This window comes from Zalophus californianus, chromosome 7, assembly GCF_009762305.2.
Source record: "Zalophus californianus isolate mZalCal1 chromosome 7, mZalCal1.pri.v2, whole genome shotgun sequence".
Classification (NCBI taxonomy): domain Eukaryota; kingdom Metazoa; phylum Chordata; class Mammalia; order Carnivora; family Otariidae; genus Zalophus; species Zalophus californianus.
This window is the reverse complement of record NC_045601.1, coordinates 117,678,443-117,692,742: the sequence shown is the minus strand read 5'-3', so window position 1 is coordinate 117,692,742 and position 14,300 is coordinate 117,678,443. Positions and strand designations below refer to the sequence as shown.

Genomic DNA, 14,300 nt, shown 5'->3' with positions numbered 1-14,300 from the left:
AGAGATGGAGCCAAGGAATGGGCTCTCAGCTCGGGGTTGCCATAAACCATGATCCACGGCACAGTCAGGCCACTGCTCTTCCAGCAGGGATCCAACAAGTGGCAGATCCGGGGAGACTTCCCTTCATCCCCTGGGAAGAGCGATGTGAGAGTGCACCACAAGAATCTGCTGGGTTTAGAGACTCCACATGGGGTCGTGTGCCAGAGATAAAAACACTCTGTCACAGGCGAGGTGAGCACGGCTGTGGCCGGAGACCTGGGAGATGGGAGTGATTGACTGCTTTTCTCTGGGGGTGCACTGAGGAGTGGGGCCTGTGTTCTCTGGTCTTCCAGGGCAGAGATTGGGAGGCCGCCATTTTCACTCTCATCCTCCAACCTGCACGGAAAGCTTACAGGGAACAAAAGCTCCCGAGAGCAAACCTGAGCAGATTACTTAGCCCGGACTGGCAAGGGCAAGCAATTCCGCCTCCGGCAAAGACATTTGGGAACCACAGCAACAGGACCCTCCCCCAGAAGATCAGCCAGAACAACCAGCCAAGACCAAGTTTACCGATCAATGAGAATGGCAGAATGCCAGTACTAGGGGAATACAGCACATATAATTCATGGCTTTTTCCCCCTGATCCTTTAGTCTTTCCAAAGTTAATTTTGTAATTTTTTTTTCTTTTCCTTTTATCCTTTTTCAACCAACATCTTATCAATCCCTTTTTTAAAAACTGTTTTTCATTTTTCATTTCTAGAGACATATTCTATCCCTTCATAGTAGTTAACCATATGTTTTGTTATACATATATGTTGATCTCTCTTTAAAATTTTGGGATACAGTTTCTTCTAACAGACCAAAATATACCCTAAATCTCTAGTGTATGGCTTTGTTCTAGTCTCCTGCCTGATCACATTCTCTCCCTTTAAAAAAAAAAAGAAATCCTCTTCTTTCTTTTTTCAACTAACATCTTATCAATTCCTTTTATAAAATTTTTTATAATTTTCATCTTTACAGTCATATTCCATCCCTTCATTGTATTAACCCTTATTTTTGTACATATATAAGTTTTTCTTTCTTTAAAATTTTGGGAGGCACTTTCTTCTAACAGACCAAAATACACCTAAAATCTAGTGTGTGGCACTGATCTATGCACCAGCTTGATCATATTTGATCATATTCTGTTTTTTGTTTGTTTGTTTGTTATCTTTTTCTTTTTCTTTTTTCTTCCTTTCCCTTTCTTTTCCCCCAGTTTCAGGTCTCTTCTGATTTGTTAAGTGTATATTTTTCTGAAGTAGTTGTTATCCTGTTAGCATTTTGTTCTCTAATTCATCTATTCTCCTCTGGACAAAACGACAAGACGGAAAAAATAACCTCAACAAAAAGAACAAGAGGCAGTACGGACTGCCAGGGATGTAATCAATACGGATATTAGTAAGATGTCAGAACTATAGTTCAGAATGATGATTTTAAAATTTCTAGCTGGGCTTGAAAAAAGCATGGAGGATATTAGAGAAACGTTTCTGGAGAAATAAAAGAACAAAAATCTAACCAAATCGAAATCAAAAAGGCTATTAATGAGGTGCAATAAAAAATGGAGGCTCTAACTGCTAGCATAAATGAGGCAGAATGGCGAATCAGTGATATAGAAGACCAAATGATGGAAAATAAAGAAGCTGAGAAAAAGAGAGATAAACAACTACTGGATCACGAGGGCAGAATTCAAGAGATAAGTGATACCATAAGATGAAACAATAATAGAATAATTGGGATCCCAGAAGCAGAAGAAAGAGAGACAGGGGCAGAAAGTATATTGGAGCAAATTATAGCAGAGAACTTCCCTAATTTGGGGAAGGAAACAGGCATCAAAATCCAGGAGGCACAGAGAACTCCCCTCAAAATCAACAAAAAATAGGTCAACACCCCAACATCTAATAGTAAAACTTACGAGTCTCAGAGACAAAGAGAAAATCCTGAAAGCAGCTCGGGAGAAGAGATATGTAACCTACAATTGTAGAAATATTAGATTGGCAACAGACCTATCCACAGAGAACTGACAGGCCAGAAAGGACTGGCATGATATACTCAGAGCACTAAATGAGAAAAATATGTAGCCAAGAATACTATCCAGCTAGGCTGTCATTGAAAATAGAAGGAGAGATAAAAAGCTTCCAGGACAAACAAAAGCTAAAGGAATTTGCAAACAAAAAACCAGCCTTACAAGAAATATTGAAAGGGGTCCTCTAAACAAAGAAAGAGCCTAAAAGTAACATAAACCAGAAAGGACCACAGATAATACACAGTAACAGTCACCTTACAGGCAATACAATGGCACTAAATTCCTATCTTTCAATAGTTACCCTGAATGTAAATGGGCTAAATGCTCCAATCAAAAGACACAGGGTATCAGATTGGATCAAAAAGCAAGAGCCATCGATATGCTGTCCATAAGAGACTCATTTTTGACACAAAGGCACCTTCAGATTTAAAGAGAGGGGGTGGAAAATCATTTATCTTGCTAATGCATATCAAAAGAAAGCTGGGGTGGCGATCCTTACATAGACAAATTAGATTTTAAACCAAAGACTATAATAAGAGATGAGGAAGGACACTATATCCTACTTAAAGGGTCTATCCCACAAGAAGATCTAACAATTGTAAATATCTAGGCCCCTAACATGGGAGCAGCCAATTATATAAGGCAATTAATAACAAAAGCAAAGGAACACATTGACAACAATACAATAATAGTGGGAGATTTTAACACCCTTCTCACTGAAATGGATAGATCATCTAAGCAAAAGATCAACAAGGAAATAAAGACTTTAAATGACACACTGGACCAAATGGACTTCACAGATATATTCAGAACTTTCCATCCTAAAGCAACAGAATAGACATTCTTCCCTAGTGCCCATGGAACACTCTCCAGAAGAGATCACATCCTAGGTCACAAATCAGGTCTCAACCAGTACCAAAAGATTGGGATCATTCCTGCATATATTCAGACCACAATGCTTTGAAACTAGAACTCAATCACAAGAGGAAAGTCAGAAAGAACTCAAATATATGGAACCTAAAGAGCATCCTACTAAAGAATGAATGGGTCAACCAGGAAATTAAAGAAGAACTTAAATAATTCATGGAAACCAATGAAAATGAAAACACAACTGTTCAAAATCTTTGGGATGCAGCAAAGGCACTCCTAAGAAGAAAGTATATAGCAATACAAACCTTTCTCAAGAAACAAGAAAAATCTCAAATACACAACCTAACCTTACACCTAAAGGAGCTGGAGAAAGAACAGCAAATAAAGCCTAAACCCAGCAGGAGAAGAGAAATAATAAAGATCAGAGCAGAAATCAATGAAATAGAAACCAAAAGAACAGTAGAACAGATCAACAAAACTAGGAGCTGGTTCTTTGAAAGAATTAACAAGATTGACAAACCCCTGGCCAGACTTGTCAAAAATAAAAAAGAAATGACCCAAATCAAGAGCCACATGCAGAAGAATGAAACTGGACAATTTCCTTACACCACACACAAAAATAGACTCCAAATGGTTGAAAGACCTAAAGGGGAGACAGGAGTCCATCAAAATCCTAAAGGAGAACACAGGCAGCAACCTCTTCAACCTCAGCCACAGCAACTTCTTCCTAGAAACATCGCCAAAGACAAGGGAAGCAAGGGCAAAAATGAACTATTGGGACTTCATCAAGATAAACATCTTTTGCACAACAAAGAAACAGTCAACAAAACCAAAAGACAACTGACAGAATGGGAGAAGATATTTGCAAATGATATATCAGATAAAGGGCTAGTATCCAAAATCTATAAAGAACTTATTAAACCTAACACCCAAAGAACAAATGATCCAATCAAGAAATGGGCAGAAGATGTGAACAGACATTTTTCCAAAGAAGACATCCAAATGGCCAATAGTCACAAGAAAAAGTGCTCAGCATCGCTCGGCATCAGGGAAATCCAAATCAAAACCTCAATGAGATACCACCTCACACCAGTCAGAATGGCGAAAATTAACGTCAGGAACCGTCATATGTTGGCGAAGATGCAGAGAAAGAGGAACCGTCCTACACTGTTGGTGGGAATGCAAGCTGGTGCAGCCACTCTGGAAAACAGTATGGAGGCTCCTCAAAAAGTTGAAAATAGAGCTACCATATGACCTAACAATTTCACTACTGGGTATTTACCCCAAAGATACAAATGTAGGGATTTGAAGGGTTGTTTGTACCCCAATGTTTATAGCAGCAATGTCCATAATAGCCAAACTATGGAAAGAGTCAAGATGTCCATCAACAGATGAAGGGATAAAGAAGAAGTGGTATATATATATAATGGAATATTATGCAGCCATCAAAAGGAATGAAATCTTGCCTTTGCAATGACGTGGAGGGAACTGGGGGGTATTATGCTGAGCAAAATAAGTCAATCAGAGAAAGACATGTATCATATGATCTCACTTATATGAGGAATTCTTAATCTCAGGAAACAAACTGAGGGTTGCTGGAGTGGTGAGAGGTGGGAGGGATGGGGAGGCTGGGTGATAGACGTTGGGGCGGGTATGTGCTATGGTGAGCGCTGTGAATTGTGTAAGACTGTTGAATCACAGATCTGTACCTCTGAAACAAATAATACATTATATGTTTAAAAAAAGAAGAAGAAGATAGCAGGAAGGGAAGAATGAAGAGGGGGAAATTGGAGGGGCAGACGAACCATGAGAGACTATGGACTCTGAGAAACAAACTGAGGGTTCTAGAGAGGAGGTGGGTGGGGGGATGGGTTAGCCTGGTGATGGATATTAAAGAGGGCACGTACTGAATGGAGCACTGGGTGTTATACACAAACAATTTATCATGGAACACTACATCAAAAACTAATAATGTAATGTATGGTGATTAACATAACATAATAATATTAAAAAAAAATATATAGCCAGTCTAAGTTGGATCTCTACTCTAATTCTAAAAGCCCCAGTTGGTGCACATTAAAATGTATTCACCATGAATAATAATAGTTTTTTAAAATTCCACAGCAATGTGTTCCTTTAAAAAAGCTTTTATTTCATTATTACACAGAGTGGCCAGTATGAGAGTTTTGGTTTTTAATTCTATTAATTTTTCTCAACTTTTAGAATGTAAATGTCACACATATTAAATGCTAATTCCTGGACATAGTTTTGAAATAAATGATATTCTAATGACATACAGAAAAGGATGGATTGCAGTGAGCTAGGACTTGGAAGTGTGAGGTTAGAGAGTGGAAAAAAAATTAAACTATGCAGAAAGCATCTGACCCAGGAGCTTACTGATAGAAGAGGAGAAATATAGGGACAGAGGGACTCTCCAAAATTAGAGTGCATGGGCAAAAATGAGAAAGGAGAATCAGGTGGAAAAGAAAGGAATTTCTAATGAGAGAGGTTATTGAACTGAGAACTTTGGAACCATTTGTCATTAGGGAATGAGAAGAAATGAGAAGTCAGGTTGACGAGACCTGAGAGAATAAAAGATCCAACTCTTAGCTGTTGCACCCTGGTGTCTGCTCTATCTTTGTGGCTCAAATATTTTCTTAGGGACATTAGACATGTGAGCTCACACACACACACACACACACACACACACACACACACACACACACACAATAATAGCGGTAACAAAAGTAAAACTTACTTTTATGTATCTCATTATTCACACATGAATTTGTATCTTGAACTATTTGCTGAGTCACCATTTCAGGAAGGAGTCCTTTTCCGGTTGGTCACTCGTTCTGAGCTTGTTGGCAGGATTCTAAAATGTCTTTGTGTTCCTTATACAAGCACAGAGATGAGTGGTTATACCACTCACAGCAATATCCTTGGTCAGACAGAAGCCTCAGTCACATGTACCAGTAACATGAAGGTAGCTTGATCCTGCTCTCTGTAGCTAGGTGGAATATGGACTTATTCCAGAAGCAAGGAGACTCTGGACTCTGGACCTTAAAGAATGGTAAAACATATTTCAGTTGTGATTGTTCCTTTACTCACTTGAATACATGCACAATTTTTTCTTGTCGCTGTATAGATCTCCAGTGCATTGTTGAAGTGGTAAGGGTGGATATCCTTTTTGTTCCTGAACTTAGAGGAAAGATTTGAGACTTTCATCATTTAATATGATGTTATTTTCATAAATGGCCTTCATTGGTTTGAAAACATTCCCTTATATTCCTAGTGTGTTAAGTGTTTTGTTTTGTTTTGTTTAATTAGGAGAAGACATTGGATTTTGTCAAAAACGTTTTTACACCTTTGAGATGGTAATGTGTTTTTTTTCCTCTTCATTCTCTTAATATGGTGTATTATATTGATTGGTTTATGTATGCTGAACCAACTCTGCATTCCTGGATAAATCCCACTTTGTTATCATGTAGAATCCTTTTAATATGCTGCTGGATTAAGTTTACTAGTATTTTGTTGAGGATTTTTGCATCTGTATTCATAAGAGCTATTAGTCTGTAGTTTTCTTGTGATGTCTTTCTCTGCTTTTGGTATCTGGCTTCATAGATTGAGTTAAGAAGTGTTCCTTCCTTTTCTGTTTTTTGGAAGAGTTTGAGAAAGATTGGTGTTAATTTTTCTTCAAAAGTTTGGTAGAATTCACTAGCAAAACCATCTGGGCTAGGCTTTTTTTTTTTCTTGGTAGTTTTTTTTTTTTAATACTAACTCAATCCATTATTATAAGTTTATCCATATTTTCTATTTCTTCCTGGGTCACTTTAGTGTTTCTAAGAATTTGCTCACTTTATTGAGTTTATCTAATCTACTTTATCAGCATTTGTTCATAGTATTCCTTTATAATCCTTTCTATTCTGTAAAGATTTTAGTAATGTCTCCTCCTTCTTTCCTGATTTTAGTGTTTTGAGTCCTCTCTTTTTTGCTAAATGTTTGTCACTTCTGCTGATCTTCAGAAAACCAGCTTCTGTTTCTATTATTTTCTCTATTGTTTTTCTATTCTTCTGTTGTCTCTCCACTCTAGTCTTTATTATTTCCTTCTTCCTGTTTGCTTTATGTTTAGTTTGTTCTTTTTTTTTTTTTACCCCAGTGTCTTAAGGTGGAAGTTTAGGGTATTGGTTTGAGATCTTACTTTTTTTCCTTTTTAATGTAGATGTTTATAGCTATAAATTTTTCTCTTGGCTCTGCTTTCGCTGCATACTGTAAGTTTTGGTGTTTTGCATTTTAACTTTTGTTCATATCAAAGTATTTCCTAACTTCCTTTGATTTCTTCTTTGACTCATGGGTTGTTATGAGTGTGTTGTTTAATTCTCACATATTTGTAAGTTTCCCAGATTTGATTTTGATATTGATTTTTAATTTCATTTCACTGTGATAAAAGAAAATACTTTTTATGACTATTTTTTAATTTATTAAGACGTGTTCTAACATATTGTCTATCTTGGAAATGTATATTCTGCTATTGTTGGTTGGAGTGTTCTATAGATGTCTGTTACATCTAGTTGGTTTATAAAGTCTTCTTTTTCTTTTTTTAAAAATATGTTTTATTTATTTATTTGAGAGAGAGAGCACAAGTGGAGTGAGGGTCAGAGGGAGAAGCAGACTTCCTGCTGAGCAGGGAGCCCTGAATCAGGACTCGATCCCAGGACTCAAGTATCATGATGCTAGCTGAAGGCAGATGCCCAACAACAGCCACCCACACGCCCAAAACTCTTCTATTTCTTTATTGATATTAAATCTAGTTGTTTTATGTGTCTATTGCAAGTGGGGCATTGAAATCTCCAACTACTATTGTTGAACTATTTTTTTTCTCCCTTTAATTAAATCAGTGTCTCTTTGATGTATTTTGGGACTCTATTGTTAGGTACATATATATTTCTAATGCTATATCTTATTTATGGACTGACGCTTTTTCATTATATGTTTTCTTTATCTCTTGTAACAACTTTTGTCTTAAAGTATATATATATTTTAAAGATTTTATTTATTTATTTATTTGAGAGAGAGAGAGAATGAGAGATAGAAAGCACGAGAGGGAAGAGGGTCAGAGAGAGAAGCAGACTCCCTGCTGAGCAAGGAGCCCGACGTGGGACTCGATCCCGGGACTCCAGGATCATGACCCGAGCCGAAGGCAGTCGCTTAACCAACTGAGCCACCCAGGCGCCCATCTTAAAGTATATTTTGTGTGATATTAGTATAACCACTCTAGCTCTCCTTTATTTACTGTTCACATGGTCCTTTATTTTCAATTTATGGCCTTGAATCTAAAGTGAGTCTCTTATTGAAAATATGTAACTGGATCATATTTTTTAAATCCTTTCTGCCAATTTGCCTTTTATTGAAGCATTTAATCATCTACACTTAATATAGTTACTAATAATAAAGACTTCCTGCAATTTTGTTTTTCTTCAGTGTATATTATTCCTCCCATCAATTCCTCTATTTATGCCTTCTTTGTGTAAAACTAATATTGCCTACAGTGCCATTTCAGTTCTTTTTTTGTTATCATATTATATAATTTTAGCTTATATTCTTAGTTATTTCAATGTGAATTACAACTAACATGTTAACATAAAACTCTGGTTTATATTAACAGTAATTTTATCTCAATAGTGTACAAAAATTTGGGTCCTACATAACTCCACCCTTCTTTTATACTGTTATTGTGGCAAATCATATCTTTATGCATTATGTGCCCACCAATTTAATTTATAATTATTGCTTTATGCAGTTGTTTTTAAAAATCAGATAGGAAAAATGAATTATAAGGAAAAATACATATATATTTATTTCTTATATTTACCTAGAATTTGCCTGTGAAGACATCTGGCCCTGGACTTTTGTTTCAACACACTTTTGGAGTGTTTTGATTACTGATTCAATTTCTTTGCTGCTTATCAGTCTCTTCAAGTTTTCTATTTCTTCCTATTTCAGTTTTGGTAGTTTATATGTTTCTAGGGATTCATCCATTTCTTCTACGTTGTCCAGTTTGTTGGCATATAATTTTTCATAATATTCTCTTATGCTTATTTGTATTTCTGTGGTGCTGGCTATTTCTCCTCTCTCATTTGTGATTTTATTTATTTGGAGCCTTTCTCTTTTTTTTTTTATAAGACTGGATAGAGGTTTTTCAATTTTATTAATTTTTCAAGGAACAAGCTCTGAGTTTCACTGATCTGTTCTATTATTATTATTATTACTATTATTTAGTTTCTATATCATTTATTTCTTCTCTAATCTTTATTATTTCCTTCCTTCTGCTGGCGTTAGGCTTTGTTTGTTGTTCTTTTACTAGCTCCTTTAGGTGTAAGGTTAGGTTGTTTATTTGAGATTTTTCTTGCTTGGTGAAGTAAGCCTGTATTGCTATATACTTCCCTCTTAGGACTGCTTTTGCTGCATCCCAAAGGTTTTGGACCATTGTGTTTTCATTTTCATTTGTTTCCATTTTTTAAATTTCTTCTTTGGCTTCCTGGTTGACTCATTCATTGTTTATTAACATGTTAAACCTTCACATATTTGTGGTTATTCCAATTTTTTTCTTGTGGTTGACTTCAAGTTTCATAGTGTTGTGGTCTGAAAATATGCATGATATTATTGCAATTTTTTTTGTATTTGTTGAGGCCTGATTTGTGACCTAATATGTCAGCTGTTCTGGAGACTGTCCCATAGGCACTTGAAAAAACAATGTATATTCTGGTATTTTAGGATGGAATGTTATGAATAGAGCTATTTAGTCCATTTGGCCAAGTGTGTCTTTCAAAGTCATTGTTTCCTTGTTTATTTTCTGTTAGATGATTTGTTCATTGATGTAAATGGGTGTTCAGGTATTCTACTATAATTGTATTATTATCAATTCGTTCCATTATGTTTGTTTTTAATTGTTTTATATATCTGGTGCTCCATGTTGGGTGCATAAATATTTAAAATTGTTAGATCTTGAGAGGCAGAGCAAGATGGCGGAGGAGTAGGAGAACTGGATTTCGTCTCGTCTCAGGAATTCAGCTGAATAGGGATCAAACCATTCTGAACACCTACGAACTCAACAGGAGATCGAAGAAAAGAATAGCAACAACTCTATGAACAGAAAAGCGACCACTTACTGGAAGGTAGGACGTGCGGAGAAGTGAATCCAAGGCAATATTCAGGAGGATAGACGGCGGGGGAGGGGGCCTCCATCGGCCACTTCTGGCAAGTGATAGAGCCATGGAGCACAAAATCAGAACTTTTAGAAGTCGGCTCCGCCGAGGGACGTCACTCAAGTGGCTAAGCTGGGGGTGCAACCCTCGTGGGACAGTGTGGTCTCAGGACCCTCGGGGTCACAGAAAGACTGGGGGTGCCTGAGTGCGGCAGAGCTCCCAGGTATTGGAGCGGGGAAGCCGGCTGCAGAGATGGAGCCGAGGCTCGGGCTCTCAGCTCGGGGTTGCAATAAACTGTGATCCACAGCCCCATCGGGCCACTGATCCTCCAGCAGGGACACAAGTGGCAGACCTGGGGGGACTCCCCTTCCTCCGCCAGGAGGAGTGGCATGGGAGTGCACCGCAGGGATCTGCTGGGTTTGGAGACTCCACACGGGTTCGGGTGCCAGAGATAGAGACGCTCCGTCACAGTGCGGGTGAGCATGGAGTGTGGCCAGAGACCGGGGAGACGGGAGTGAATGCTTTTCTCTGGGGGGGCACTGAGTAGCAGGGCCCCGAGTTCTCAGCTCCTCCAGGTGGAGATTGGGAGGCCATCATTTTTGCCCTGGTCCTCCAAAGCTGTACTGAGAGCTTGCAGGGAACAAAAGCTCCTGAGAGCAAACCCGAGCAGATTGCTTAGCCTGATGGGACAAGGGCGGGGCAGTTCCGCCTCCGCAAAGACATTTGGGAACCACGGCAACAGGCCCCTCCCCCAGAAGATCAGCACGAACAGCCAGCAAGCCAAGACCAAGTTTACCGAACAAGGAGAACGGCAGAACTCCAGCGCTAGGGGAATACTGCACATAGAATTCATGGCTTTTTTACCATGATTCATTAGTTTTTAAAAGTTAATTTTTTAACTGTTTTTTTAATTTATCTTTTCCCCCTTTTCAACCAACATCTCATCAATCCCTTTTTTAAAAAAGCATTTTTTATTTTTCGTTTTTAGAGTCATATTTTATCCCTTCATAGTAGTTACCCTTATTTTTGGCATATATATATAAGTTGTTCTCTCTTTAAAATTTTGAGATACAGTTTCTTCTAACAGATCAAAATACACCTTAAATCACTAGTGTATGGCTTTGTTCTAGTCTCATGCCTGATCACATTCTCTCCTTTTTTCTTTTGTCTTTTCTTTTTTTTAAATCTTCTTTCTTTTTTCAAACAACTTCTTATCTTATCAATTCTTTTTATAAAATCTTTTATAATTTTCATCTTTACAGTCATCTTCCATCCCTTCATTGTATCAACCCTTATTTTGTACATATATAAGTCTTTCTTCCTTTAAAATTTTAGGAGGCACTTTCTTCTAACAGACCAAAATACGCCCAAAATCTAGTGTGTGGCACTGATCTATGCACTAGCCTGATCATATTTGATCATATTCTTTTTTTTGTTTTGTTTGTTTTTATCTTTTTCATTTTTTTCTCTCTTTCTTTTTCATTCTTTCCTTTTCTTTTCCCCTGGTGTCAGGTCTTTTCTGATTTGTATAGAGTATATTTGCTGGGGACGTTGTTAACCTGTTAGCATTTTGTTCTCTCATTCATCTATTCTCCTCTGGACAAAATGACAAGACGAAGAAAATCACCTCAACAAAAAGAACAAGAGGTAGTACCGTCTGCCAGGGACCTACTCAAGGTGGACATGAGTACAATGTCAGACCTAGAGTTCAGAATCATGACTTTAAAGATACTAGCTGAGCTTGAAAAAAGCGTGGAAGTTATTAGAGAAACGCTTTCTGGAGAAATAAAAGAACTAAAATCTAACCAAGTCAAAATCAAAATGGCTATTAATGAGGTACAAACAAAAATGGGGGTATTAACTGCTAGAATAAATGAGGCAGAAGAGAGAATCAGCAATATAGAAGACCAAATGATGGAAAATAAAGAGGCTGAGAAAAAGAGATAAACAACTACAGGATCACGAGGGCAGAATTCGAGAGATAAGTGATATGATAAGATGAAACAACATTAGAATAATTGGGATCCCAGAATAAGAAGAAAGAGAGAGAGGGGCAGAAGGTATATTGGAGCAAATTATAGCAGAGGACTTCCCTAATGTGGGGAAGGAAACAGGCATCAAAATCCAGGAGGCACAGAGAACCCCTCTCAAAATCAATAAAAATAGGTCAACACACCGACATCTAGTAGTAAAACTTACGAGTCTCAGAGACAAAGAGAAAATCCTGAAAGCAGCTCGGGAGAAGAGATATGTTACCTACAATGTTAGAAATATTAGATTGGCAACAGACCTATCCACAGAGACCTGGAAGGCCAGAAAGTACTGGCATGATATATTCAGAGCACTAAATGAGAAAAATATGCAGCCAAGATATTATATCCAGCTAGGCTGTCATTGAAAATAGGAGAGATAAAAACCTTCCAGGACAAAGAAAAACTAAAGGAATTTGCAAACACGAAACCAGCCCTCCAAGAAATATTGAAAGGGGTCCTGTAAGCAAAGAGAGAGCCTAAAAGCAGCATAGATCAGAAAGGAACACAGACAATATACAGTAACAGTCACTTTACAGGCAATATAATGGCACTAAATTCCTACCTTTCAAAAGGTACCCTGAATGTAAATGGACTAAATGCCCCAATCAAAAGACACAGGCTATCAGATTGGATTAAAAAACAAGACCCACCGATATGCTGTCTGCAAGAGACTCATTTTAGACCCAAAGACACTCCATTACCATGCTAATGGACACCAAAAGAAAGCTGGGGTGGCAATCCTTATATCAGACAAATTAGATTTTAAAACAAAGACTGTAATAAGAGATGAAGAAGGACACTATATCCTACTTAAAGGGTCTATCCAAGAAGAAGATCTAACAATTATAAATATCTATGCCCCTAACATGGGAGCAGCCAATTATATAAGGCAATTAATAACAAAAGCAAAGAAACACATTGACAACAATACAATAATACTGGGGGACTTTAACACCTCCCTCACTGAAATGGACAGATCAGCTAAGCAAAAGATCAACAAGGAAATAAAGACTTTAAATGAAACACTGGACCAAACGGACTTCACAAACATATTCAAAACATTCCATCCCAAAGCAATGGAATACACATTCTTTTCTAGTGACCATGGAACATTCTCCAGAAGAGATCACATCCTAGGTCACAAATCAGGTCTCAACCGGTACCAAAAGATTGGGATCATTCCCTGCATATTTTCAGACCACAATGCTTTGAAACTAGAACTCAATCACAAGAGGAAAGTCGGAAAGAACTCAAATACATGGAGGCTAAAGAGTATCCTACTAAAGAATGAATGGGTCAACCAGGAAATTAAAGAAGAATTAAAAAAATTCATGGAAACCAATGAAAATGAAAACACAACAGTTCAAAATCTTTGGGATGCAGCAAAGGCAGTCCTAAGAGGAAAGTATACAGCAATACAAGCCTTTCTCAAGAAACAAGAAAGGTTTCAAATACACAACCTAACCCTACACCTAAAGGAGCTAGAGAAAAAACAGCAAATAAAGCCTAAACCCAGCAGGAGAAGAGAAATCATAAAGATCAGAGCAGAAATCAAAGAAATAGTAACCAAAAGAACAGTAGAACAGATCAACGAAACTAGGAGCTGGTTCTTTGAAAGAATTAACAAGATTGATAAACCCCTGGCCAGACTGATCTAAAAGAAAAGAGAAATGACCCAAATCAACAAAATCATGAATGAAAGAGGAGAGAAAACAACCAACACCAAAGAAATACAAACAATTTTAAGACCATATTATGAGCAACTCTATGCCAGCAAATTAGATAACCTGGAAGAAATGGGTGCATTCCTAGAGATGTATCAACTACCAAAATTGAACCAGGAAGAAATAGAAAACCTGAACAGACCTATAACAACTAAGAAAATTGAAGCAGTCATCAAAAATCTCCCAAGAAACAAAAGCCCAGGGCCAGATGGCTTCCCAGGGGAATTCTACCAAACATTTCAAGAAGAATCAATACCTATTCTCCTGAAACTGTTCCAAAAAATAGAAATGGAAGGAAAACTTCGAAACTCGTTTTATGAGGCTACCATTACCTTGATCCCAAAACGAGACAAAGACCCCATCAAAAAGGAGAATTACAGACCAATATCCTTGATGACCATGAATGGAAAAATCCTCACCAAAATAC

At 37.5% G+C, this 14,300-nt stretch overlaps 2 long non-coding RNA genes across 2 annotated transcripts in view; one reads left to right on the top strand and one right to left on the bottom strand.

Annotated features, from left to right (window-relative positions):
- The window catches only part of LOC113927649, a 33,564-nt gene extending 27,686 nt beyond the window's left edge, over nucleotides 1-5,878 (bottom strand). The window contains exon 1 of the long non-coding RNA XR_003521693.2: nucleotides 5,670-5,878. This is a non-coding gene — a long non-coding RNA (uncharacterized LOC113927649). The remainder of the gene's footprint in view (nucleotides 1-5,669) is intronic.
- Nucleotides 5,879-5,899: 21 nt separating this feature from the next.
- LOC118357222 overlaps nucleotides 5,900-14,300 on the top strand; it is a 35,190-nt gene continuing 26,789 nt past the window's right edge. Inside the window, exons 1-2 of the long non-coding RNA XR_004820232.1 lie at nucleotides 5,900-5,984; nucleotides 6,242-6,288. This is a non-coding gene — a long non-coding RNA (uncharacterized LOC118357222). The remainder of the gene's footprint in view (nucleotides 5,985-6,241; nucleotides 6,289-14,300) is intronic.